The sequence below is a fragment of the Globicephala melas genome, chromosome 17 (genome assembly GCF_963455315.2).
Source record: "Globicephala melas chromosome 17, mGloMel1.2, whole genome shotgun sequence".
Taxonomy (NCBI): Eukaryota; Metazoa; Chordata; class Mammalia; order Artiodactyla; family Delphinidae; genus Globicephala; species Globicephala melas.
In genome coordinates this window covers 67,754,467-67,781,238 of record NC_083330.1, presented here as the reverse complement: position 1 = coordinate 67,781,238, position 26,772 = coordinate 67,754,467, and the positions used below count along the sequence as shown (strand labels likewise).

The window sequence follows — 26,772 nt, the reverse complement described above, 5'->3', positions numbered from 1 at the left end:
GGAATATTAGTGTCACTGCTCACATGAATGAATTTGGTAATGAGAGATTTCATTCATTTAAAAAATAAGAAGTGCATATTTACTCTATGCTAAACGAGAAGCATCTGAAGAGCAGGCATTTATTGAGTAGCTATTATGTGCCAAGCACTGTGTTGGACATTTGACCACATGAAGCCACTTGACCCTACGAGATCGGTCTTGGCAGCCACGTATTTCAGAAGTCACGTAAGCAGCCAGGCCACAGAGGGTCAGGTGTTCCTGACTCCCAAGCCCCCCCTCCATCAATCATGGCCCCCTTCCTTCCCCGCTAAAGCTTTTTCATTCATCTGATTCCAGGAATTCTGGGTAGAGGGGAAGGAGAAACATACCCAACAACTTAATTCTGAGAATGGCCAGTCCCTGGAAGCCCAACCCATTCTAGGGACGGTGGGGAGTACGTGAATCATGGGAGCTGCATCAGAGTCACTTGGTTGTAAGCTTCATCTGCCCTCAACACTGTCATGTAGTAACATGGGATCAGTGGACACCATGCGTTACTCAGGAAACCAAAAACGTAGCCTCGCCAGAGATTCTTATCCTAACTGCTAATGGAGATGGCTTACGTGGAGAGGCCAAAAGGGTGGAGTGTGGGGAATGGGACCCGGGGGCCGCCCCTGGTTTACCAGTTCTGGGAGGACCTCCTAAAATCCCCGGAAGCAGGGCTGAACGCTCAGCTGGGTGGGCGCAGACACGGACCCTCTCCTCTCCTTCAAGGGGCGGTGCCGCACCCACAGAAAGCCACACTGTCACATTTACAATGGGGTGATCCTTTCCCCTTCCAGACCTCCCTCCTGCCTCCCCCAATCCCCGCAAAATCTCCCAGCATCGTGGCTGCCAGATCGTCAAGGAGATGAGGCTCAGTGAGCACAGACTCGGGAGACAGAAGGCTGACAAGTTCTGAAGGGGAATTTGCCCTCAAGTCTGGGAAGAAGCAGAGCAGCACACAGGCTGCTCGCTCAGCTGAGAGAGAGGAAGCCAGACAGTTCGGATTCCCCACCATCAATTCCCTCTCTCTCCTCCAGGAAAAAAAACTTGGCCCCGGTTCGCCTCTCTGAAGACTTCTGATTGTCACATTCCTCCCTTGGATGCGTTAGCATCACGGACCGACCTACAAGAGCTCTGCAAGCCCCAGAGAGTTCCTGTCTGCTCCCATCAAGCGCTGGTTTAATCCATCCGAGTCCCAGTTCCCAGCAGGAGAGGGCAAATCCCCCCTCCCTCAGAGAAGCCCCCTGGACTAGCCATGCGCTGAGAAAGATGCCACCCTCAGCACATCCACGCTCCCTCTGTGGGCAGCCTCCCACGCTTCTCAGACATTTTGACCAGGAAAGCACTTTTTGCCTCATTGTCGAAATGCATTCGCTTCATTACCCAAAAAAGGCAGCAGCCCAGCTTCCTGGTTGACTATAGGCTCTTGTCAGAGTGCCTGGCTTGGCATCCCAGTTCTGCGACTGAAAAGGTCCTTTGAGGAGCCTGCGCGAGCGACTTCAGCTCTCTGAGCCTCAGTTTCTCATCTTAAAGGTTTGTTCTTAGTGTGAGGTGAGAATCTCCGCAGAGCTTAGCTCTTGGCCTGGTGCCTTACGAACACTTAGAAACGTCAGCTGTCATTAGTACCGCACTTAAGTAAATGCCCGGGCCCTAAATTCTTCGTCTCCTCCCAATAAGGGGGGGAAAACAAGGTCTCCCCTCTTCCTGTCTCACCACCATGACTTGTTCAGTGCAAGGCCTCAGTACACGGGGGGCTAAGGGAACCAGCGAAGCCAACGCAAACAGCACTAAAAGCTGAGGTCTGCGTCACAGCTACTCAGCTCCAGGCCTGGCTGTGGCTCTCACGTCTCAGTTTATTCATCTGTGAAATGGAATGGATTATGACACTTACCCCATCTCCCAGATGTGCTGCCAGGATTAAGTGAGATAGTGCACACAAGAGCGGCTCTGTAAACTCTGAGTACTAGGGAAATGTAATATCCTCCCGGCCTCAATGAGCACCTACCAGGACCCCAGAGGTCAGGTCACAGGTATGAACTGGTGTGCAGGCTCATCCCTACACCCCTTCTCCTTGTAAGGAGCCTACAGGAACCAGAAGGTCAGCTCCTACAGAAAAAGAGCCTCTCTCCAAGGCAGCCAGACTGATTAATGTTTTTAATTAATGTTTTAAACCATATGCACGGAGCAATGTTCCATGGAAATTAGGGAGCTAAAATTTCTAACTTTCTCCCAGGGGTCGGCCCAGCCAGAGAGAGGCGCGAGGCCAAAGCACGGGGAGGGGAGGGCGGCCTGGGCTGGCCAGGGTGCGAGTGGGAAGGTCACAGCCCTGCCTCAACACACGGAGCCTGACAGGCCGTGCGGTCACGTAGAGAGACAAGCCAGGGAGAAGGGAGACTGGCCGGGCACAGGGTGACAGGACGCGCACGGCTGCTCCTCCCAGGAATCTGGCAAGTGCAGCAGAAGAGGAAGCGGGGCGGCAGGACGACGCCCAGCAGGTAGCATGTGCCCGGGGCCTGGGCCTGAAGGGAGAAGGGGCTGCTGCTCCTAGACCTTCCTGCCTGACACGCTGTCCAAAGGACAGACTTCCACCTGCTCTGTGGCTCTCAGAGATACTCTACACTTGAACCTGAACCAAGGGGGCCACGGGCTTTCATAGGGATGCTGACAGTACTTCCCTGATGTCTCCCGGGACGGAGGGAGATCACTGCTGGGGCCCAGCACTGTGCTCTGATGGACAGGGAGCCTGAGTGCCCATGATGGGCAGACCCGTGACCCCCAAGGTCCCAAGGAAGCGAGAGGCGGATGGGGGCCCAGACACCAGCCCCCTGGCCGGGACCTTCCTTGCTCTGCCTATAGCATTTCAAGCGTGTCACAGTTCCAGAGCATCTACTCCTTTCTACCACCTGAAAAATCGGGCTGTACCATCTTCCTTTCTCCAACGAGAAGGTAAGGGGCACAGAGTGTGACATACAGCACCAGTGATTAATCGCCAGCTCTGCTGTGAGCAAGGCCACCATGTCACTGGGCAGCCGGCCCAGACGCCACATGGATGCCGCCTGGGCAGCAGGGCCACCTGGGCACACTGATGGCAGCCAGGACCAGCCACCCCATACAGGGCCCCGGGCTGCTTGGCAGGAAAGAGTGAGCCAGCCATGAAACAAGCGACCGCACGGGGACTCCTGACCTGGAAATCATCAAAATGCCACCCGTTCACAGCAAACGGACCATAGTGGTGGGCTGCAGTGCCTACAGGAACAGAGGACAGGACAGTTTCCCCCAGGAAGCCCCCGAGAGTAGGCCCTGGCCTTGGGATGTGTCTGTTCCCCCCGGAGAAGGCCCCGGAAAAGGACATAAACACAGGTACTGCTGTGACTCTCCTGGAGGGGCAAAGCTGGTGAAGGCCCCAGCCTGGCTCACACGCTTGCCCCGGGTTCTATGAGATCCAGCAGGTCAGAGCGCAGAGGCAACGCATGCGGACTCAGAACACAGGCTGCCTGGGTCAGAGCTAGTTCCCACCAGTCCGCACCCGTGCACCCTGGGCAGTCTACTTAACCTCTCTGATCATCATCTGTAAATCAGGGCTGGTGAGAGCAGCTACCTTCCGAGACTGGGGTGGGGACCACAGCAATGTACGTAGAAAGTACAACGCGATGTGTGGCTCAGGGTAAATGCTTAACACTTTTGTTATTCTCAGTGTCTAATCGCTGTCATTATTCCTGTTGCCTAGCAGGCAGACTGACAGTCCTGGATTTGAATCCCACCTCTGCCACTTCCTGGGAATGTGACCAGGGACCAGTCACTTGGCCTCCCTATGCCTCAGTTTCCTCATCTACAAAAGATGGACCAGCCACGTGGCACCAGCAAGGATTACAGGGGCACACGTAGCAAAGCAAGGGGGACAGTATGAGCTTTCAAGGATGAAGGCCCTGACCCCAACTGAGGGGCATTCTACAAAGCGACTGGTCTGGACTCTTCCAAAATGTCAAGGTCAAAAACAGCCGAGGAACTGCTCTAGGATAAAAGGAGGCTGAAGAGACATGGCCACTAAGCACAGTGCTGACCTGGAATCAGAAAAAAACAGTCCTAAAGGACTGTTATTGGAGCAACTGATGAAACTGTGCATGGCCTGTGGACTAGATAATACAGTTGTAGCAATGCTAAATTTCCAGCATTTGATCATTACACTGTGGTTGTGTAAGAGAATGTCCTTGTTCTTAGGAAACACACGCAGAACGTTTAGGGATAAAAGGGCAATGTCTGCAATTTACCCTGAAATGGTTCAGAAGAAAAATTGTGTGCGTGTGTGTGTGTGTGTGTGCGCGCGTGTGTGCAGGGGGCGGGGTGCAGAGAGAGTTAACAATCTGTGAATCTGGGTGTACGGTAGTTCTCGTATCATCGTTGTCATTTTTTCTGCCGGTCTGAACTCATACCCAAGTAAAGGATGCCCAAGAGCTGGGGGTAGGGGGGTGCGCAGGAGGGTGGTAACAGGCCTAAAGGTCTAGTACAGACCGTCCTTGCAGGCGCAAACCGTAAGCCTTTCCCACCAAAATCCAGTCACCTGACGTCTAAATGTTATGATTTCTTGTGTAGAATGCTACAAAGGATAAGGCTGAAGTTGAATTTGAACTGCCACCCCTCCTGCCAAGAAAAAGAAAGACAGATGAGGGCTACTTCTCGCCCCAGGGCCAGGCTTGGGGGGCCCACATCCTTGCCCCGCAGCGGGGGGCGGGGGGCACCCTGGAGGAAGGGAGAGGCAGCATGGACCACAGCAGCCAAGGCTGGCTTTCGCTACGTGCCAGGCAGTGACATGAGAGCTGTCTGCATCTCGAGTCATTTGATTCCCCCAAGAACCCTCCAGGCAGATTCTACCGTTATTCCCCTTCCACACTGCAGGAAACTGAGGCTGGAGACAGCCCCCTGCCCAGGGTTTAATCTGGAGCACGAGTGAGCTGGGATTTGCGCCCGAGCTGCAGCCACAGGATTTCCACAGGCAGCAGGGAGGCAGGCACTCCAGGCCAGGGAGCACCCAGCACCAAGCCCAGCCCTGCCCCTGAAGCCGAGGCCCCAGGCCCCATAATGCTGAGGTTCCAGTGCAGCCACAGGGGGCTGAGATCCAGGCTCCCCGTCCTGCGTTCTCCCCTCAGGGCCACCCTAGCACTGTACGCATTTGATGCTCGACACCTGTTTTGAGATGCGTTCACAGAAACACAGCTTCCTTTTCAAGGAGTTTCAGCAACGCAAACTGTGTGGGGAGACCCAACACACTGGGGACATCAGTGTCATCAGCGAGGAGAAAACTGGGTCTGGGGACAGAAGGGGTAGGGGTCTTCGATGAAAACTCTTTTATCCCTTCTGTGTCTTGTCCTGTGAATGACTTACCTCTTCAAAAATGTTTGTTCACTTATTTCTTTAATACGAAGTTAGGAAAGGAAATCAACCCAGTTCCTGTGTAAGCCTGCTCTGAGTATGAGCCATTCCGCGCTGTGCAATGCCGCGTCGCTGTACACAGCTGTCACTCACTACACATCCTCCTATTTTCAGGGGTGGAGGGACCAGAATGATTAAAGACCCAGAAGGAGCAGCCCAGCCCATTACACTTGAGGCTGCTAAGATCCGGTGGCCAAGAGACCAGCCCGTGCCGTTCACAGCAGAACTCCAGGGCTGCTGTGAAAGCGAGGTGGGAACACCACCTAAAGTAGTCCTCTCCCAGTTTTCCAACTCCAGTTCCAGGAACTGGGCGGTGCTCTCAGCCCTACCTCCACCCAGGAGGCGGGTGGGGACTCTTGGGATGGCCATGTTACAGCTCAAGAAACAAAGGCACGGGATACGTGGGAACAGTGCCCAAGTCCTCCGCAGGGGAGAGGCTGGTGGGGAGTGCAGAAGTCCAGCTCCGGAAACAGTTCCTAAACCCTACCCTTCCCCCAGGAGGGAGAGTGAGGACCCACCTCTGTCCCATGAAGAAAGGATCTAGAGTCACGAGATTCCCGGGTTCCCAGCCAAGCTCCCCACAAAAGCTGAAAGCATGGGGGAGACAGCACTTGACAGCACTACCCCGTGTGTCAACGGAAGAAGATAATATCTGTGAAAATGCTTTGTAAACTGTAAAGTTCCGTGCAGATCCTCCCATCAAAAGAGAGGGTGCATTGGTACCCGGGGGAGGAAGAGGCTTCGGGAGGGTCAGCCTTACCAGGCAGCTCTCCCTGAAGCATGGCAGCATTTCACCTCCTGACCTTCTACCCCAAACTCTCTTTTTCATACCTGCACTTACATTCAACTTTCTCTCACGAACATCCTCCCACCGCCCCTCCCACCCCAGGGGTGTCAGATTGTTAAATCAACCCCAAGGTAAATAGTTTTCGATTCTCCAACCCCAAAAACCTCCCTTCCTGCCACTGCACTTGGGTCTTGTCACCCAGAACATCAAAGCTAGCGTTTTCGGTAAAAGCCTTTCAGATCACTTGGGTGACGTGTGAAGATAAAAACAACCTGCCACATGCCAGGCTGTGGAGCACACCTTGGTGCCCAGTGGGGAGGTGAGTGGGCTGGGAAGAAACGGCGAGCTGTACTGGCCAACACTTTGCAGGGAGTCCAACGCCCTGCCCCCGCTCCAAGTCCAAGTCCGCTGGGTGACCTTGTAAGTCCCTTCCCCACTTGGGCCTCTTGCCAAGGAAGGGGTTGGATGGCACAATCTCTAGGTTGCTTTCAGCTCTAAAATTCACTGATTCCATCTCACCCTCCTTGCTCAGAGTCTCTACTTCCTGAACTGTAATGACAGTTGATTTACATACAGGAAAATAAAAGCAACTACGAGGTCGCTCATACACTGGGCTGTAGTTTTTGGTGACTCACAAAGGAAAACATACATGTTTCCACTCAGCTCAAAAGAGTGGTCCCTCCACTCTCCAATTACTCAAAAGTCACTAGGCCAATGGGAGCCCTGGGGAAGTTCCAGGCTACCGGGAGTTCAAATGTCAGTGGACGTAAGCTCAGCAGGGAATTTCCCATGGCGGACAGGTGCGGCAACAGGTGGGCTGGAGGGAGAGTCCCCTCCCTCCCTGAGAAAAACAGCCCTTACCCATTCACTCTCCATCTCGATAAGTCATCTCCTAGGGAGCCAAGGAAACACCGGGTCCAACACTGGGCCGGGGCCCACCTTCCAGGAAGTCACACCCCAGAATGAATGTCCCCTCTTCCAGGAAGCCAATGTTGCACCACCACCCTCCCCAAACCCCGTAGCTTATAAACCCCATAGGCGCAGCGATGGGGGCTGGCATACAACAGACGCTGAAAAATTCATTGCTAAAATAATAAATACTTGCTGGGTGACTTAATCGTGCCGTTTCCATAAAGCTTAAGTAATTCCATCCCCCAAAATACTGGGTGCCTGTTGCGTGCTGGGTACCGGGGATAGAAGGGTGAACAAGGTAGACATAGATCCATCCGGCCATCCCCCAAAGCAACTGCCCAACGTGCTGGCAGAAGATGACCCTCAGCTGTCGGCCTCCTTTGGCGACTGTCTTGGCTGTAGACGCTGCCTTGCCCAAGGCGGCACACCCTCCCGAGGGAGCCTTCAGACAATGACTGATCAGTCTCAATTCTGGGCGATTCTCAAAGGCCATTCTAGCACCAGGGCTCCCAGGGGGTTGGCTGGGGTCTTGGTTAGCCATCGTCACAGCTCAGCTTCTCCCTCTGCCCCTTCCTGATTTCTTCCCCCTCAGTTTCACAGCTGTTGATTCCAAAGGCACCCCACAATAAACATCCCACTTACTAACCTCAATCTCAGCATCTGCTTCCCAGGAAACCCAGCCTACAGCAAGAAGGTCCTCATGATTGATGATCAGGCCCTGTGCCACCAGGATGAAGGGTTTAGGGCCAGGACAAGTGAACGGACCACCCCTAGTTGGGACAGCCACGTTATTGACAGGGATGCCGAGGCTGGGCTCAAGGCTGTGATCAATGAAGGAGAGCTGTGAATGAGCAAACACCTGCAGTAGTCTTAACATGTGATGAGTCCCAGGTCCTTAAGGAAGAGGTGCGTATGCTTTATCTGTGTCCTCCCGGCACCCAGTACAGGAAAGGAGCTCTGTTGAATGATTCAGTGATGACTGGATGGACCAATGGATATATAAACAGACATACTTGGTTGGACGAGAAAGTCACACCTAAAGCAGCTAGACAACAAATGAAAAATAATGATTCTGTATAGGTTACATTACGTCATCCATGTAAGCATTTCTCGTGGTGCTCAAGAAATATTCACGATGAAGATGACAAGAGAGCCACTCACAGAGAACTCCCTAGAGAAGGTGACCTGCAATCAGCAGCTTGAAAGAAGTGAGAGAATGGAGGAAAGCACATGAAACAAGAGAAACGAGGCATTAGCACTGGTCAGCTGAGTTCTGACTGCTCGTCAGATACCTGGTACATAACCACTCTCATCGTGGGGCTGCCGTGACAGCCCAGGACGTAAGATAGGGGATGCCTTCCGTAAACATTACATCCATCACCGTGTATGTGGGCTGTGATGTTCCCATTACCAGGGGAAGCAACGTTGATGGAAGGGCCTGAACACAGTACTGCAGTTTGGAGACTTAATCCTACAGGGACAGGAAGACATCGGGGTTGTGAAACAGAGGCGTTAGGTGGCAGCTGGGAACCTACGCTTCAGAACTGGTGCAAGATTTCTTCAATCATCCATCCCTTAGGTTTTGGACGGTTGCTTGGGATGCCTAGGCTGCCGTGTTCCCGAAGCAGATGGGGACTTGGGAGGCGCCTAGAGCCTCCATTCTGAGACAGCAGCCTCAGAGGCAGAATCAACACTGGAGAACCCCAGGCGCCAGCCTCAGTCCCCCTAAGAAATGTACAGACCCTGGGGGGCCATCCTCACCCAGGCACCCACCCAACCCGCTGACAGTCCTCCTTTCTGAGGGTGATGCCCAGGGAAACAGACAGGAGCGCCGAGGGAAGGGGGAATAAATAGACAAGAGTAAGTTGTGAGGACAACGGGAAAGGGATAAAATTTACTCGGGAAAATTATGAAACGAGTGATGTCACAGAGGCTATTTGTTCAGCAGGACAGTGTATCCTAGAAAACACAGAGGACTCTGGCCTATTACTCATCCCTGAGCTGGGAGCATCTAAAAGGCTAAATGCTGGGGCCATCACAGGGGGTAGGCGGAGGAGACCCACCTCCAGGGCCAGCGGGATGCTGAGTGTCAGGCTGTACAGATCTCAAGAGGCAGTAAAGCCCAGAGTTCAGGAAGACAGGCTTTGCTGCCGAGCGATCAGGGTTGGAACTGAGGCTCCACCACTTCCTTCCTGCACGACCTGGGCTAGGAAGAACCCACCTCCCAGAGCCTCTGCGATACAAACCTACCAGAGTGCCCACAGGGACCGAACAGCACCTATGCAAGGCACTGGACGTATAGCGAGCACCCAAAAGTGACGCTGCTGTTACTTAATCATCGGTCACAGGCATACGTAAGAACCAGCTGGTGCTACCCTTTCCAACTGCATCCCACAAATCCCTTGGGCTTCAAGAGTCTCCTGTGAGGCCCCTCCTGGGGGCTTAATGGAGTTGAGGAGGGGGCAGCATGGGGACCATATCCCCATTTTGACTCCAACAGCCCTGCTTTAATTGTTATCTACATAAGGCCTGCACACAGACTTCAGCTGGGCCAAAGGGGTTTGAGGGCTTTAAGAAAGCGTGAAAGCTTCGAACATTCATCCTCTTTCTTTACTAAAGAAAAAAAAGGAAGCTTCAAGAATCAAGGGGCGGACTTCCCTGGTGGCGCAGTGGTTAAGAATCTGCCTGTCAATGCAAGGGACACGGGTTCGAGCCCTGGTCCGGGAAGATTCCACATGCCGCGGAGCAGCTAAGCCCGTGCGCCGCAACTATTGAGCCTGTGCTCTAGAGCCCGTGAGCCACAACTACTGAGCCCGCGTGCTGCAACTACTGAAGCCTGCACGCCTAGAGCCCGTGCTCCGCAACAAGAGAAGCCACCGCAACGAGAAGCCCGCGCACCGCAATGAAGAGTAGCCCCCGTTCGCCGCAACTAGAGAAAGCCCGTGTGCAGCAACAAAGACCCAAAGTGGACAAAAATAAAATAAATAAATTTATTTAAAAAAAAAAAAAAAGAACCAACGGACTCATCTAAACTCACACAGCAGGTCAGCAGTAGGGTAGGGAAGGTGCAGCTGGGGACCCTGAATCTCCCAACAGTTAGTTCAAAGGCTGGGGTTGTTGGATGCATCCTCTGAGGTCTGCTGCTCGGGGGGTATGAGACTCCCACTCTGTGGGCACGGGGGCGGTGACCCCCCAATGCCTTGGCACCGCAAGTGCAAGTCCACAAGTCCCGACCCTCAAAGCCTGGTTCAAAGAGCGAAAGGAACATCAAGTGGAGAATCCGATCCCAGGTGGAGGAAAAGCAACCCCTCCACTTCCCAAAAGAGGGACAGTCTTCCTCAGATCACTCCCCAGAGCTGGGCTCAGGGCGTAGACCCAGGGGCCTGGTAAGCACCGCCCCAGGAGCCATTGAGGCAGAAATGGGACTCAGTCCACAAACGTCAGGGATGAGAGAGGCAAGAAACTAAAAAGAAGAAACCAGTCCCTTCCTTGTCAAGAAATCACAGCCCCCAGACACTCGGACGGGTCTGGTCCGAAGTCACCCATGGGTTTCTACCTGCCCACATCATAGGGCCAGCCAAACAGTCATGCAGCTTCTCCAAAGGCAGGGAGGACAGCAGAAGAGCAAGACTTCTCACAAGTGGAAGTGCTCTCCCGTGACCACAGGTCAACTGTCAACCCAAGAGTCAGCACAAAGGAAGGAAACCCTGGCATCGAAGAACAGATCAATCCTACAGAAATCACTCATAACGGCCACGCGTCTCCAGCCTCCTCAGTGCTGGGCGCCGGTGGGCTTTCCACGTGATCACCAATCCTGAAACACAGCTACAGTGTCCCCAAGTGACAGATGGGTGAAATGAGGCTCACAGAGCTTCCTCAACACACAGCCAGATTTGAACACATACTGTGTGGAGTGTCCTGTGTTTGTAGCCAGATCTACCTAATAAAGCCCTTTCCCGAGTCCCTCACCCTTTTTCCCCCCCACTCTTATTTTTTGGGTTTTTTTTTTGTTTGTTTGTTTTTTGTGGTACGCGGGCCTCTCACTGTTGTGGCTTCTCCTGTTGCGGAGCACAGGCTCCGGACGTGCAGGCTCAGCAGCCATGGCTCATGGGCCCAGCCGCTCCGCGGCATGTGGGATCTTCCCAGACCGGGGCATGAACCCGTGTCCCCTGCATCGGCAGGCGGACTCTCAACCACTGTGCCACGAGGGAAGCCCCCCTCCCACTTTTGTTTTAAGAACATTAGGTCTGTACGACCTTGTTTTATTCAACAAGAAAAACACAGGTTGTCCAGCATGGGTGGGATGCAAGCAACAGTGACACCACCCGCAGAAACACTGTGGAGGGGATAACCTTGGAGGTTTCTTGTCACTCTAAGATTCTCTAAGTCTAAACTGAAATTCCAACTCCCATCCAATTATTCCCCCTGAGTTGAATGTAGGCACTCCTACAACCCCCAAAACATAAGCTTTGCTCTTCCTTAGGGACAACAAGGCTCTTTAAAATCCATCCTGGCATCTCCCAACTGGCCTCAGCCATCCTGGGGAGGAAGGTTCCAGCTGGAGAGCCAGACGAGGACTCCAGGCACCCGACGACAGACAGGGAGTGCTAAACAGGGCTTGGGGGAGCCTCCCAGCCCCACAGGATGTGGCAAGGTGAAGAAGAGAAGAATCAGAGAAAGCAATCTAGAAACACAAACAGCACCACAAATAAAGCGACTTAACAGGAAACACTGAGACTTTTCTTCATTTCTTTTTTGAAGCTAGGAAGCCCAAAAATAGTTGAAAGCCATGTCGCAGAGCTTTCCGAAGACAAATCCTGCCTTGTTCAGTAAACAAATCTATGGGGACAAATACGAAGTCTGAAGTCCTGAAGCCCACAGGGGCAAGTTCAGATCGCGCACAGAACTCCACGGTGCACGTGAGGAGCAGGGGGCTTCAATCCCAGCCTCCAAGCCCTGGAGCCCATGTGCCCATCAGCAGTTCACACAAAGGCTCAATTTTGAAGCTCACTCGTTTTAAGTAAAGGCCGCGTTGCAACTGGCTCAACTTGAAGGCGTCCACACGGAAAGTCACGCATCTGGCTGGAAGAGCAGCCCGCACCCGCATTCCCCAAGACAGATGGTAAACAAGCAGATGAAACAAAACAGAAAAACAATTGGCCTCATTAAGGATAAAAAAGTATGAAGACCGTCAACAGGAGACTGTTCAGCATCAACTGAATTATAATGTTTTTAAGCTAATGATACCGGGCGTTGATGAAGTTGTGGTGAAACGGGCATGGCCACATGTTGGTGGGACTAGTGTCAAAAACCTTATTTGAGAGTAACTTGGCAATATGGGTCGAGAGTCATAAAACTGTGCCTTTTTACTCAATAATCCTTCTGCTGAGAATCTGTCCAGAGGATTTTCCAAGAACAGAAGAGTTATATGCACAAAGCCGCGCAAAGCACCCTTAAGTGTCAACATTACAGCAAACTACTAGGAACCTTCCTTCGGAACGACAGAGGACTGGTTTAGAAGATGATGTATCGACTTGGTGAACTTCTTTAAAAATGGTCATTCGTAAAGTGCTTGAACAAAATGGAAAAATGCTTAGGATATGTCAGATTACAGAATATTCCCTACACCTATGCCTGTATCAGATCCTAAGTTAATGTATGCACAGACATATCAGATATCTGAATGCAAATCTGATTGGTCAGGGGAAGGGTGGTTAGTGATTTCATTTTCTCATCCATTTCTGTTCTTGGGAATCACAATGCTGTTTGTGCAATAAATGACAACGATCTCGATGATGATGATGATGATGATGATGAAGATTTTTATTGGTCAAACTTCAATAACGTACGGGAAAGGAGTGAGTGGAACTCTGCTGCACTAGAAACAGCACCCAGGGTATGAGAAACGATCAAACCCAGAGGCATGTGAGGATACACGCAAAGAAATGTGAGCCCTAGGCAGAGCATGGAAAACGTAGACACCAATGGGGCCACGTATCAGCAACGTCGGCCTTCCAGGCCCCAGAGAGCATCCGGCAGCATCTGATCATCTCAGCTTTCTGAGAGTCAGTCTGGCTCTTCCCCGCCATGCCCACAGCTCTCAAACAGGAATAGAAACCCCTGGATCTGTGTATATGCAAATGTCCGTCTTCCTAAAACACAAAACCCTGCTCATTTAAATACTGAACTTCCTCAGCTAGGTGTTTCTCAAAAAGGCAACTTAGACGAGTTTCTACACGTGGTGCTCGAGGTCTCTTGGAGCTTTCGTTTTCTGTAGGGTAGGATCCAGATGGGATTTCCAGAGCCACAGCGATCTCAGTGCACCGCTGTCCCCGCCCACAGTCCGGGCAGGGGCGGTCGAGCTAGCGGTCAGCACTTTGAAGTCCCAGGTGGACAGCCCAACTCCAACCCTACCAGCCCTGTGCTTCTGGGTACGTATTTCACCCTTGTGACCTCAGGTTTACGCATCCATAAAATGGGGATTTTTCCAGAACTTTCCTCAGAGGGGCACGGTGAGGACTGAGAGAAATACACACACTCAGCACAGCGCCTGGCAGCCAGCCGGAGGCACTCACTCACTCCTGGCTCTCACCATTACTCTCATTCCGGAGTCACCTCGTCTGACAGATCCGTCTGAGGTCTTCACAGACCACGTGTGCCTAGGTGGCAAGGGAGGGCACACTTGTCAGTGACCAAATGCAGCTCAACCCTGGCTGACATTCAGATCACCTGGTTGCTTCAAAACGCCCAGACGTCCCGGTCCCTCCCAGCGCAATTATCAATATATCCGATTCACTGCGGGTGGGGCGCTGGTACAGCTGTTTTGTGAAGCGGAATCCACTGTGCCACTGGCCTGGGGCACATCTAACTCAGGCGAGAGCAACCAGTGGTTTCTCTCCCAAACCCCCAAGCCCGAGAGCGCGTGAGGCAGGAGCCTTTCTTCATCTCTTTAGGGCATGGTTCAGCAGCTCCTTTTGGAACCATCAAGCACTCTCTGAGTGACAGGCAGATGGCAAGGAGTTGCCCGGCTCTCTGCCCTCCTGCTTGGCCTGGTGACTTCCTGCAAGGCAGTGGACTGGACCAGCTGAGCGCCTGCCCAGCAGAGGCCACTGGGAAGCACCTGCCCAGCGCGGGCAGTGACACTGATGGGCCGGCAGTGAACACAAGTCCCCGGGCGGTCCCTGCCCAACCTCAGCCTCCTTCCCATCATCTGAGAACTCCCTGTGCGTCCCTGGCGCAGTGACAGCAGACAGGCCTCCGGGAGCGGCACTGATTTCAGAGGGCGCGAGCCCAGCATCTCTGGAGGAGGCGTGTGTAAACTGCAGGAGGACCACATCTCTGAGCCTGAGCCCCCGCAGACCCTCATCTGTGAAACGGGCAAAGCCCTCCCAGCAGAGGGGCTGGGAAAGTGCCCTGGGCCAGGCTCTCAACCAACGTGGCAGGCGCTGTGGTTGGCATGAAATGCCACTGAAGGGAGATATGGGGGCCACTCTTCCTGCACGAAACTCAACCCTCCTCCCCGCAGCGCGCAGGCTTCCAGGCTTGTTGCCTCCACCTCGGCCCCAGAGGTAAAGCCAGAGCTGCTGAGGAATCTGTAGGGCTGCCCGGGACGAGGGTGCCCTCCCTCCCCAGAGAAGGGATCAGCACCACGGCGCTCAGTCTGGCTTTGCCTGAGAGGAGAGGGGCTCGCTGGGCCCTTTGCAATACTCTGGCCTGCCTGGAGGTCTCACTGCAAGACTGTTCAAAGGCCAGGACACTGCTCTTCCATCTCCATTCTTAAAGAACCCTCAACAGACTCTGCCTGGGCTTCAATCCAAGAGCCCCCATTTTTATCACACTGACAGGCGGCTAAGAACCTCCCGTGACTTAGCCACAGTAACACCTGGAACCCTCTCAGTAGGCTTTTGGGGTTGACGCTACTCTTATCCCCATTTTACAGATGAGGAAGGTGAGGCATGAGAGGGCAGCTACCTTGCCCAAGGTCATGCGACAGAGCCGGATCTTGGAGCCTCGGGGGTTCCAGAGGCCAGGCTCTCCCGTGCAACATTACGGTGCCCTGGTTCCAGGGTTGTTCCTCCTTTGATTCCTCCCTTCGGTCACCTACATTATCGGGCCCCTGCTCTATGCCAGCCCGGGGGTGGGGCGGGGCGTGAATCTCCATGGGTAAAGACACAATCCACCCTCTCAAGAGCTCACCTAATCCAGATATTCCTAAAGCCCTCAGAAACAATCCCAGACAGATCGAGAACTCGTGAAAACCCCTCTAAGCAGTGAGGAGCGGGGCCACCTCCCGCAGGGGCTGGGCACAGGGTGGGGGCCACGGGGATGGGCTTCAGGGGGCAGCCTGGGAGGCCGGGCAGACCTGGGTGTGAATGTCATCTGCTCGCAGACGTGTTGTGAGCCGGGCTCGCCCCTGTCCGGTCCTCCTCTGCAGAGCAGGTATGATGAACGGACCCCCCACCCCAGAGCGGCTCTGAGGGGTAAATGAGAAAGCGTCTGCAGAGCGCTCACAGTAAGCCAGGGGGCACGTCTGCACAACCAGACGCCAACCCGAGGACTAGCGCCACAGGTGGTCCGACTCAGAGGGCTGCTGGGCTTCTGGGTGGGGCGGGGAGCCCTTGAGAGATCCCAGAAGGTACCTGGGAGCGGTCTGCGCCTGAGAAGGATGGGCAGGTTTTAGGTAGGTCAGAAGCCCCCACGCCGAGGAGAAAGGCGTGAATCAGGGTAAGGAGGTAGGAGAGCCAGAGGATGGGGCTAGACACCAATGGGGCCACGTATCAGCAACGTCGGCCTTCCACCTGGCTGAAGCAAACTACAGGCTGGAGACTTGAATGACTAGTATAGGGAAGAACGGCTTTCAGCGGATTTCACAACAGATCCCATGACAGTATAACTGCCCAATGATAATGAATGACTGAATGAGGGAATGCCAGGTCATATCAGCAGAGGCAAATAAGGAAGGTGCACTTATCAGCCTACAACTGCAGGCCCTAAATAGTCTGGGAAAGCCCTTGCCTGGGACAGAATGGGATTCCCTTCTGTGTTAGGCTCCTAGGGGCTCCTAGGTAACAAATGACCATAAACCAGGTGGCTTAAAACAACAACAAAATCAATCCTTTCACAGTCCAAAATCAAGCTGTCAGCAGGGCCGTGCTTTCTCAGAAGGCTCTAGAGAAGCATCCTTGCTGGCCTCTTCCTAGCTTCCGGTTTGCTGGCAATCCTTGGTGTTCCTTGGCTAGGAGATGCAGAGTCCAGCCTGCCTCTATCCTCACATGGCCTTTGTGTGTGTGTGTGTGTGTGTGTGTGTGTGCGCGCGCGCGCGCGCCCTTTCTCTTATAAAAACACCATGCACTGGACTCAGGGCTCACCCTACTCCAATATGACCTCACGTTAACTCGATGGCATTGGCAAAGACCCTACTTCCAAACAAGGTCACACTCACAGGTACTGAGGGTTAGGATGTGAACATACCTTTACGGGGTACACATTCCACCCACTATACCTCCTTCACCACAACCTCCCAGATATGCTCCCCTGGTCAGCTTTCTCCTAAACCAGCGTCCGCGTTAGCTGTCACCTCCCAGCATCTTCAGTTAACAGGGACACATTACAGTCCCTAACGCAGAGTCCCTGACGGAGCAAGGACACACAGCACGTCTGTAAGACCAGAGAGGCTGCACGTGCCAGCCTGGCCCTCATCTCTGGAAGTCTGAGCTGCTGCATTCACAACAACAAACCAATCTGAAGCACAGAAGGGATAAAAGGGTTTTCAATGAAGCCCCTACCACTGTGTCCCCAGACCCATTTTTCTCCTCCTAATGGTATTTTTTGAAAGGGGGCCACCCCACCCCACAACGGGCCCCGAGCTCTGCACTCAAGAGGCACCCAGAGCCAGGGTGTCTGGACAACAGAGGTCCCCAGATCTGCACCTGTTAGAAGGGACAGTTGAACACAGAGCCTGTTCCCTAAGAGAACAGGTGGGCAGGTATCACAGACAAAGGTGTGTATGCACTCCTGGGTGTGCATGCGCTCCTGGGCGTCTGCAAGAGCCTCTGCCCGGTTTCTGAAAGATCCCGGACTTCTCCCCAGCCGCCATTTGGAAAACTCCATGGAATCCGTTTGTCCAATCAGCCAGGTAGTCCTTCCACAGACATTTCTCAAGCCCCACTCTCCTGCTCTCCTGTGTGTGACTGCTGGCCGGGCGCAGACCTGAACAGAGGAGGACAGCGTGGAAAGTGACCAGGCACTCCAAGGTCAAGGGATGCCAGGCCTGCCAACCCCAGAGCAGCCTCGCAAGGAAGCGCCCAGGCATATCCACAGGCATCAATAAATGTTAGTTGTGGCAAAGAGAGCAGGCAGACGGTTTTTTTTTCTTTTTCGGCCACACCACAGGGCATGTGGAATCTTAGTTCCCCGACCGGGGATCGAACCCGTGCCCCCTGCAGTGGAAGCGCAGAGTCTTACCACTGGACCGCCAGGGAAGTCCAAAACGAGACTTTTCTAGTCCATAAACGAGGCCTCCACGTGCTCACAGATTTCCCATCGACCCTGCTGTGTGACCTTGAGCGAGTTTCAGAAGCCCCGAGCGCGAGCTCCTCTCCTCGCCCAGATGTGTGAACCTGAGATGGAAAGGAGTCTTGCAGCACGTGGCACTTTTCCTTTTTGTCTTTATGGAACGTGTAGCAGTGACCAGGGAAGCTGCCCCTTCCTTGGGAGATGTCTCCAAGTGGGCAGGGAAAACACAGTGTGAACCCTCCTTGAAGTGGCCTCGTTCTTAGCAGGGCCACAGAGCATGCTCTGGACCCAGCCGGACCAAGCCGCATGTCAGGGGCTGGGCAGGGCCATGTGCAGACCCTGTGGTTCCGTCCGGATCACACACCTTTTGGTGAACGGCCCACCTTCTCAGGGCGGCGCCCACCCTAGCCTCTGCCATTTATCTTCCTTTCCACCAAAAGTGTGTTTCAAGCCTACTTTGTGCCCCAGATTGGGACCGGGGGGATGGGGGGAGAGGGGAGGAGACAGAGACCCAGGCTTCATGGACTAATCCCAGGGTCCTCCCCTCCCTTGACCCCTCCACCGAGCCCGCTGGGAGTGGACCTCCCTGCCTCCTGATTCATTGCCCAGTTCATTCCTTATCTCCCACTGGAGGCTTCAGGTCTGGTTTTCCATGGGAGGAAAGGCCCTGCCCTCCTTCTGACCTCTCCCTTTGTCACGGTGGGTGGATGCCCATCTCTGTAAAAAACACACAACCCACAATCAGCCCGGGGTGATGTCCCAGGAGCCTCCAGAAACAAACACTCATTACCCGAGGAGCTGTCACAGTCCCACCCTCCAATTAGCCTGCCAAAGCTGGCATTCAGCGGCCTACCGGGGGCGGGGGGGGTCCCCTTCTGGGGGTGAGGGGCCTGGGGCTCGGGCTGGCTCAGCCAGCCAGCATACCTGCCGTGGATCAGAGACCTGTGATGGAGGGAAAGGAGTCTGAGCACATCCCAGGGAGAGAAAGGAGGACGACACTCTGATGTCCCCACCAGCAGGGTTTACCTGCTGTGAACCTAAAAGAGACAAGGTCAAACTCAACAGACAAGAGGTTTCCATGAAAGTCCTTCCTACACCCTGCTATGCAGCCACGAGCCAAGGAATGCCTGTAGCCAGCAGAAGCCGGAAGAGGCAAAGAAAGCTTCTCCCCTAGAGACTCCGGAGGGTGCACGACCTTGCCAACGCGTTGACTTCAGAATTCTGGCCTCCAGAACTGTAAGAGAATACATGCCCAGGGTTTTAAACCATCTAGTTTAGAGTCATTTGTTTTGGCAGCCATAGAAAACTAATATGGGACCCTCGCCTCCAGCGTAGGAAGGAAGCCCGTGCCAACTCAGGATGGAGGTGTGAAGCCCAACAGGGTCGAGAGCATCCTGAGAACCTCCAGAACCTCCATCGTCTGATTCCGGACCCATTGGTGCCTTGGGTTGTGGGCGGCTGTACCTGCGAGCCGAGAACGGGGCAGGAAAAGACACGGCCACCTTTGAATGAAAGAACTGCTGCCCTCCGCTCTGACGTGAAGAGCGGGCCCACTGTGGGGCACAAGGCCCCCCGAGTCTGGAAGGATAACCGGAGAAAAAGCCTCCTGGCAGACGCTGCTATCCTCAGACCTGGCGCAGGCATAACTTTCTCCGTCCCCCTCTGCCACCCCGACTGCTGTGCTGTACCCTGTTGGTCCCACCGCCCTGCCCCTTACAACTGTGGCTCTCCTTCCCCAACTCTGGCCCGGTTTTCCCCTCCACTGGCCGTGAACTCCTTGACGGTGGGGACACATCCACTCTCCACTGTCCCCCTGCCCTCGACGAGAGTTACTGGAAAGAGACTCGGAAGATGTTTTCAATCTAACTGCTCAGTCCACGTGTGTGCAAACCGAGGGCCAGAGAAATGGAGTGAACGGCCAGGACTGGGCCAGACCCAAGACACCCAGACCCAAGGCCTCGCTGCCTCTGCCTCCAGCCAACCGGACTCCTTGCTCGATCAGCTTCCTCCCCAACAGATGGTTCCCTGAAGTGTCCCCAAGTGCCTAAAAAGGTCTGGCGCACGGTAGGGGCATGTGTGCATCTGCTGAATGAACATTTCCTGAATGAACCCAGAACTGGGGAGAAGCAGGGAGGGGGTAGGAAAAATTGGTCTTAATATCGTAAATGCTGCTCAAAAACAGGGACAGACTTCTGAGTGGAAAAATAACGACTAGCGAAGGGTACTACTTCCCTCTGGGCTCGTACTTCTGGGAACTTCTCTGCCACGTTTTCCTCTGAGAAGGCAGGAAAGGCTGAGAGGAGCAGGACGGAACGCTGTCCAATAACAACTGTGATACAATTCACTGCATTCATTCACTCACCAAGCATTTACCAAGTCTTACTAGGTCCCAAGACCGAGAGAGACACGAGGGGCCTGGAGACGGCAAACCCCTCGCTGCCGGCACAGAACGCACAGTTGAAAGGAAGAGCAGACAGTTACCAGGACTCTTCTAGTGGCGCAGTGGTTAAGAATCCACCTGCCAATGCAAGGGACACGGGTTCGAGCCCTGGTCTGGGAAGATCCCACATGCCGCAGAGCAACTAAGCCCGTACACCACAACTACTAAGCCTGTGCTCTAGAGCCCGTGAGCCACAACTACTGAGCACATGCACCACAACCACTGAGCCTGAGCTCTAGAGCCCGTGAGCCACAACTACTGAGCCTGAGCTCTAGAGCCCGCGAGCCACAACTACTGAGCCCGTACGCCACAACTACTGAAGCCCGAGCGCCTAGAGCCTGTGCTGTGCAACAAAAAAGAAGAAAACGCAATGAGAAGCCTGCGCACCACAACAAAGAGTAGCCCCTGCTAGACGCAACTACAGAGAAAGCCCATGTGCAGCAATGAAGACCCAATGCAGCCAAAAATAAATAATTAAAAAAAAAAAAAAAGACAGTTACCAAAGCAGATGGTAAGGGATGGAGAGGAGGCTAAGAGCCCAGGACAACAGAGAAGGGTCAGCCTGGCGCAGGGGTGGGAAGGCTGCCTGGAGGTGATGGCAGGTCCTAGAACTTGAAAGACACCTCCAGGAGGAAGATAGACCTTCCAGGCCAGGTGAGACCCCAATTCTGAAAGAGACAGAGAGGAGCAGTGAGCTGGGTCAGACCTGGATCCCACAACTCAAAGGTCCACACTCTCCCCTGACCACCCCAATGGAGATCAGACACCAGTCACCCAGCTGTAAGTCTCAGCCTGTTCCTCAGTAAAAGCAGGACACTAAAATGGAGAAGAACTCCCATAAGACAGGAAAAAAAAAAAAACAACCCAAGCCTGGAATTTAGGAGATCCGTGTCCAAGTCCCTAAGAGGGCCTTTGATCCTTAGCCCTCTTATCTACAAAGTAAGGTCAGAGAAGAACTAGATGATCTTCAATGATGCAGCAGAAGTTAAAAAAAAATCAGTGAGTTAATTACGCCCATCTCAAGGTGCTGGCTTAAGGATGAAGAAGGAAAATAAGGGTTAAAAATCCATCAAACTGGATACTATACACAGAGAATCCTACAGATGCTACCAGAAAACTACTAGAGCTAATAAGTGAATTTGGTAAAGTACCAGGATACAAAATTAATGCACAGAAATCTCTTGCGTTCCTATGCACTAATGATGAAAAATCTGAAAGTGAAATTAAGAAAACACTCCCATTTACCACTGCAACAAAAAGAATAAAATATCTAGGAATAAACCTACCTAAGGAGACAAAAGACCAGTATGCAGAAAATTATAAGACACTGATGAAAGAAATTAAAGATGATACAGATAGATGGAGAGATACACCATGTTCTTGGATTGGAAGAATCAACATTGTGAAAATGACTCTACTACCCAAAGCAATCTACAGATTCAATGCAATCCCCATCAAACTACCACTGACACTTTTCACAGAACTAGAACAAAAAATTTCACAATTTGTATGGAAACACAAAAGACCCTGAATAGCCAAAGCAATCTTGAGAAAGAAAAACGGAGCTGGAGGAATCAGGCTCTCTGACTTCAGACTATACTACAAAGCTACAGTAATCAGGACAGTATAGTACTGGCACAAAAACATAAGTATAGATCAATGGAACAGGATAGAAAGCCCAGAGATAAACCTACGCATGTATGGTCACCTTATCTTTGATGAAGGAGGCAAGAATATACAGTGGAGAAAAGACAGCCTCTTCAATAAGTGGTGCTGGGAAAACTGGACAGGTACGTGTAAAAGTATGAAATTAGAACACTCCCTAACACCATACACAAAAATAAGCTCAAAATGGATTAGAGACCTAAATGTAAGGCCAGACACTATCAAACTCTTAGAGGAAAACATAGGCAGAACACTCTATGACATAAATCACAGCAAGATCCTTTTTGACCCACCTCCTAGAGAAATGGAAATAAAAACAAAAATAAACAAATGGGATCTAATGAAACTTAAAAGCTTTTGCACAGCAAAGGAAACCATAAACAAGATGAAAAGACAACCCTCAGAATGGGAGAAAATATTTGCAAATGAAGCAACTGACAAAGGATGAATCTCCAAAATTTACAAGCAGCTCAATATCTAAAAAACAAACAACCCAATCCAAAAATGGGCAGAAGAACTAAATAGACATTTCTCCAAAGAAGATATACAGATTGCCAACAAACACATGAAAGAATGCTCAACATCATTAATCATTAGAGAAATGCAAAACAAAACTACAATGAGATATCATCTCACACCGGTCAGAATGGACATCATCAAAAAATCTACAAACAATAAATGCTGGAGAGGGTGTGGAGAAAAGGGAATCCTCCTGCACTGTTGGTGGGAATGTAAACTGATACAGCCACTATGGAGAACAGTATGGAGGTTCCTTAAAAAACTAAAAATAGAACTACCATACAACCCAGCAATCCCACTATTGGGCATATACCCTGAGAAAACCATAATTCAAAAAGAGTCATGTACCAAAATGTTCATTGCAGCTCTATTTACAATAGCCAGGACATGGAAGCAACCTAAGTGTCCATCAACAGATGAATGGATAAAGAAGATGTGGCACATATATACAATGGAATATTACTCAGCCATAAAAGGAAACGAAGTTGAGTTATCTGTAGTGAGGTGGATGGACCTAGAGTCTGTCATACAGAGTGAAGTAAGTCAGAAAGAGAAAAACAAATACTGTATGCTAACACATATATATGGAATTTAAGAAAAAAAAAATGTCATGAAGAACCTAGGGGTAAGACAGGAATAAAGACACAGATCTACTAGAGAATGGACTTGAGGATATGGGGAGGGGGAAGGGAAAGCTGTGACAAAGTGAGAGAGTGGCATGGACATATATACACTACCAAACGTGAAATAGATAGCTAGTGGGAAGCAGCCGCATAGCACAGGGTGATCAGCTCTGTGCTTTGTGACCACCTAGAGGGGTGGGATAGGGAGGGTGGGAGGGAGGGAGACGCAAGAGGGAAGAGATATGGGGATATATGTATATGTATAGCTGATTCACTTTGTTATAGAGCAGAAACTAACACACCATTGTAAAGCAATTATACTCCAATAAAGATGTTTAAATAAATTAATTAATTAAATAAAAAGCAAAGAAAAACCAAAACAGACAAACAAACAAAAAAATCCATCAAACTGGAAAGCAGTGCAAGCGAGGGTAATGTGACAAACTCCTAAAGGCACGGCAGGCACTGTGCTGAGAGTTCTACGTTCACTGTGTCCTCTGGCCACGCAATAAACATGTAAGACACAGAGATGCTATGATTATACCCATTTCACAGACCAGAACGTGGGTTATACTGTCAGCCACCACTGAAGCCAGGAGTCAGGCCTGGGCAGGGGCACCCCGGAGCTCCCACCACTCCCTCCTACAAGGACTAGATAGCGAGGCTAAAGAGAAACACCACAGGACAAGAGGAAGAGGTGCCGTATTCACTTTTCCATTTTGTAAAACGTTCCTTCATGCTGTTCAGTGTTCTTTTTTTGTTGTTTGTTTGTTTGCGGTACGCGGGCCTCTCACTGTTGTGGCCTCTCCCGCTGTGGAGTACAGGCTCCAGACGCGCAGGCTCAGCGGCCATGGCTCACAGGCCTAGCCGCTCCACGGCATGTGGGATCTTCCCGGACCGGGGCATGAACCCGTGTCCCCTGCATCGGCAGGCGGACTCTCAACCACTGCGCCACCAGGGAAGCCCCTGTTCAGTGGTTTTGAGGAGAGAAACGCATGCTGGGTGAGGGGCAAAGGGTTCCACCTGTGGCACAGACAAGGCTACAGGTCTTCAGTCTCAGAGCTTTCAAGGCAGCAGCCAGAAAGAACCTAGCCTGGCCGGTGCCCTGAATCCTGGGCACGGGTCTCACCAGCCCTCAGCAGCTCGCCCGCCACTGCGCTGGGGAGCAGCCCCCTCCGTGGTCCAGCTCAGATCCACCCCCGTCCCAGCTCCAGATCTACCAGGTCATCTCCCCACCACACACACACACACACACACACACACACACACACACACACCAGCATGTCCTACACATCAGCGTGTGGCATCAAATCCGTGTAGGGGCTTAAGCCAAACACGTGGCAGCACATTTAATTCCATTTCCCGTAAACCCCCAAGCTCATCACACACCACCTTCAGGGGATTCTGTCTCTACTGGGTCTCTCCCATCCACTCCTATCTCAACCAGGTGAGGCCCCCATCACCTCTCACTGCCAGCTTCAGCCCCCACTCTGATCCTGTCTCAGTCATGCAGCAAAGGGGAATAAGCTTTCTGAAACGCCAGCTTCATCCTCTCACGCCAGCGCTTAAACTTGGGGAATCTCTCTCCGCTGCCCTCGGCACAAGGTCAAAATGGACTTTCCAGGATTGGGTCTCTGTTTCCAATGGCCTCTTCTCTCCCCCGCTCTGACCTAAAGCACTCCTCCTCTCTGGGCTACCTTCTTCTTTCCCTGACCACCCCGAGTCCACACGGTGCAACCCTCTGTGTGCTTAGGGCAACCAATATCCTCAGCATTGCCCTTGAACCATCTGCTGTGTTTACCCGATTTCTCATCTAAAGCTCCCCTGACAGGAGAATCAATGTTCCCTAAGGGAAAAGAGAGGGTCCTACTGATTTTTGTACTCCCAGAACGCAGCATAGTGCCTGGCCTGTAGTATATGCTCAATTAAACTGTTGCCTAATGAGGAGCATTCAGCATTTTGAGGAGTCCCAGGAATCGAAACAGTGATACCTCCATCAGGATTAAAAAATAAATAAATAAAGGAAAAGGATTATCTATGCCTCAGTTTTTGCATCTGCAAAGTGGAGACAGATTCCAGAAGCTGGTGGACAGGAAGGAAGTACCTCAAAGCAAGCCCTGCAGAGGCCTCCATTGATAAGTGTTCTCTTTCCCTATCGTTAGCTTGCTGATTTCCCTATCAGGGTGCCTCCATCCAGAAGGCTCCCGGGTGTCAGGCTCTGCCACAGAGATCCTATCTCCTGCCAACTGAACTTCAAAAGCATCTTTATCGGGAGGACCCACCTCAAGGAAGGTCAATTCCTAACTTCTCTGGGTAATCCTTTTATTCTGGGCCTGCCAGGCACACCCAACTCAGCCTTATCTGCCAAGTCCCCAAACTGCTGTCCTTCCAGGAAGGGTGTCTCTTATCTGCAGACCCCCAGAGGAGAGAGACCAGGGAAGAAAATGGAAGGGAGCCGCCCCCGAGGCCTGACCCTGGTTCCCCGCTGCAGGCCTGCCACGCCAGCTGCGTGACCCGCATCAGCCCATCTCTCAGGGTCTCGTCATTCCCTATTTTCTCCTTTGGATAAGAAAGGGGGTGGGTTCAAGGCCCCTCCAACTCGGAAACTGCATTAACAATAATTTCAGGGGCCAGGCCGGACAGGCAGGATTGATGTCATGACTGTCTTTGTTAATCCCTTCCAGCGAAAGAGGGGAACTGTTAGGCAGAAAGAGATCAGGGATTTTTCCAGGAATTGTTATCCTGGGTTGCTGCGGATGACAGCATCCCCGTGTGCAGGACAGCCCTTCCAAGGCTCACTTGCTGCATCCGGGAAAGACCAGGACAAGGACAGACACACCAGAGAAAGCCAGCATTAGGGACAGTTACATGAATGCCAACTCCCTGCTCCCAGAATTCCTGAGCTCGGCCCAATAAGAATTCTGCAGGGGCTTCTGTATGTTGGCCTCGGGGCAGCAGGGAAGGGGTGATCTCCTGGGAGAGAAGCAGGAACGTGGGCTCCTGAGGGGCCAGCTGACCTGGCTCCTAACTCCCTCTTTCCCACCTGGCTTGTTCTCAGCCTCCTTGAACCTCAGATGCTGAGCAGCTTGACGGAGGATGTCTGTAACATCTAAAGCAGCGCCTGGCATGCAACAGATGTCGGCTTCCTGTCTCCTCTCCTTAAGGAGGAAGAGCTCCTTTGAGTGCAGGTACTGGGTCTTGTAACGTCTGTATCTCCAGAATCGAGTGACACTCGGAAGACAGCAGTTGCTTAATAAGCGCTCAGTAAACGCACGAATAAGATGAAAACACAGACGGGAAGCCGTCTGAGGAATGATGTAAAACGCACTCAGTGGCTGAGCGCTCAGCAGACGCCCCCAGCCCCTCCGGCCCTTCCTCCTTTACAGCCTCAGGGTGCCAGCCTTCCCCACTCCACTGAATACTTAGTCTTCAGAGCCAGTGCAGGGCGGCGGCAAAAATGTAAGGACCCAGGCCAACTGCTGGGTTCCATTCTTCGTCCTGCCGATTACAAGCTGTGTGACCAGAGACAACTTCCTGAGCCCTCAAGGTCCCCATTTCGAGAGTGCCTCCTTCATAGGGAGTCACAAGGACCCCGTGAGTTAACACATGCAACGTGCTTAGAACTGGGCCTGGCACAGGGGGCCCATGCCTGTACCTACATAACCATGATTCCTACAACTATTATTCAGTGAGGTAGCAGGTAGTCACAGTTCGGGAGTCACTGAGCAACGGAAGGCACACAACCCTAATTCTAGATCACAGAGGTCAAGACACACTTGAACTTTAAACTTGGAATCCTAAATCCTTGGGTCATATCCTGGCTTTCCCCATGCAGCCTCTGGGCCTCAGCTTCCTCATCT

The 26,772-nt window shown here is 52.4% G+C and overlaps 1 long non-coding RNA gene across 37 annotated transcripts in view; it reads right to left on the bottom strand.

The window, feature by feature from the left end:
* The window catches only part of LOC115863234 (uncharacterized), a 402,728-nt gene that overhangs the window by 256,048 nt on the left and 119,908 nt on the right, over positions 1–26,772 (bottom strand). The window lies entirely within an intron of this gene.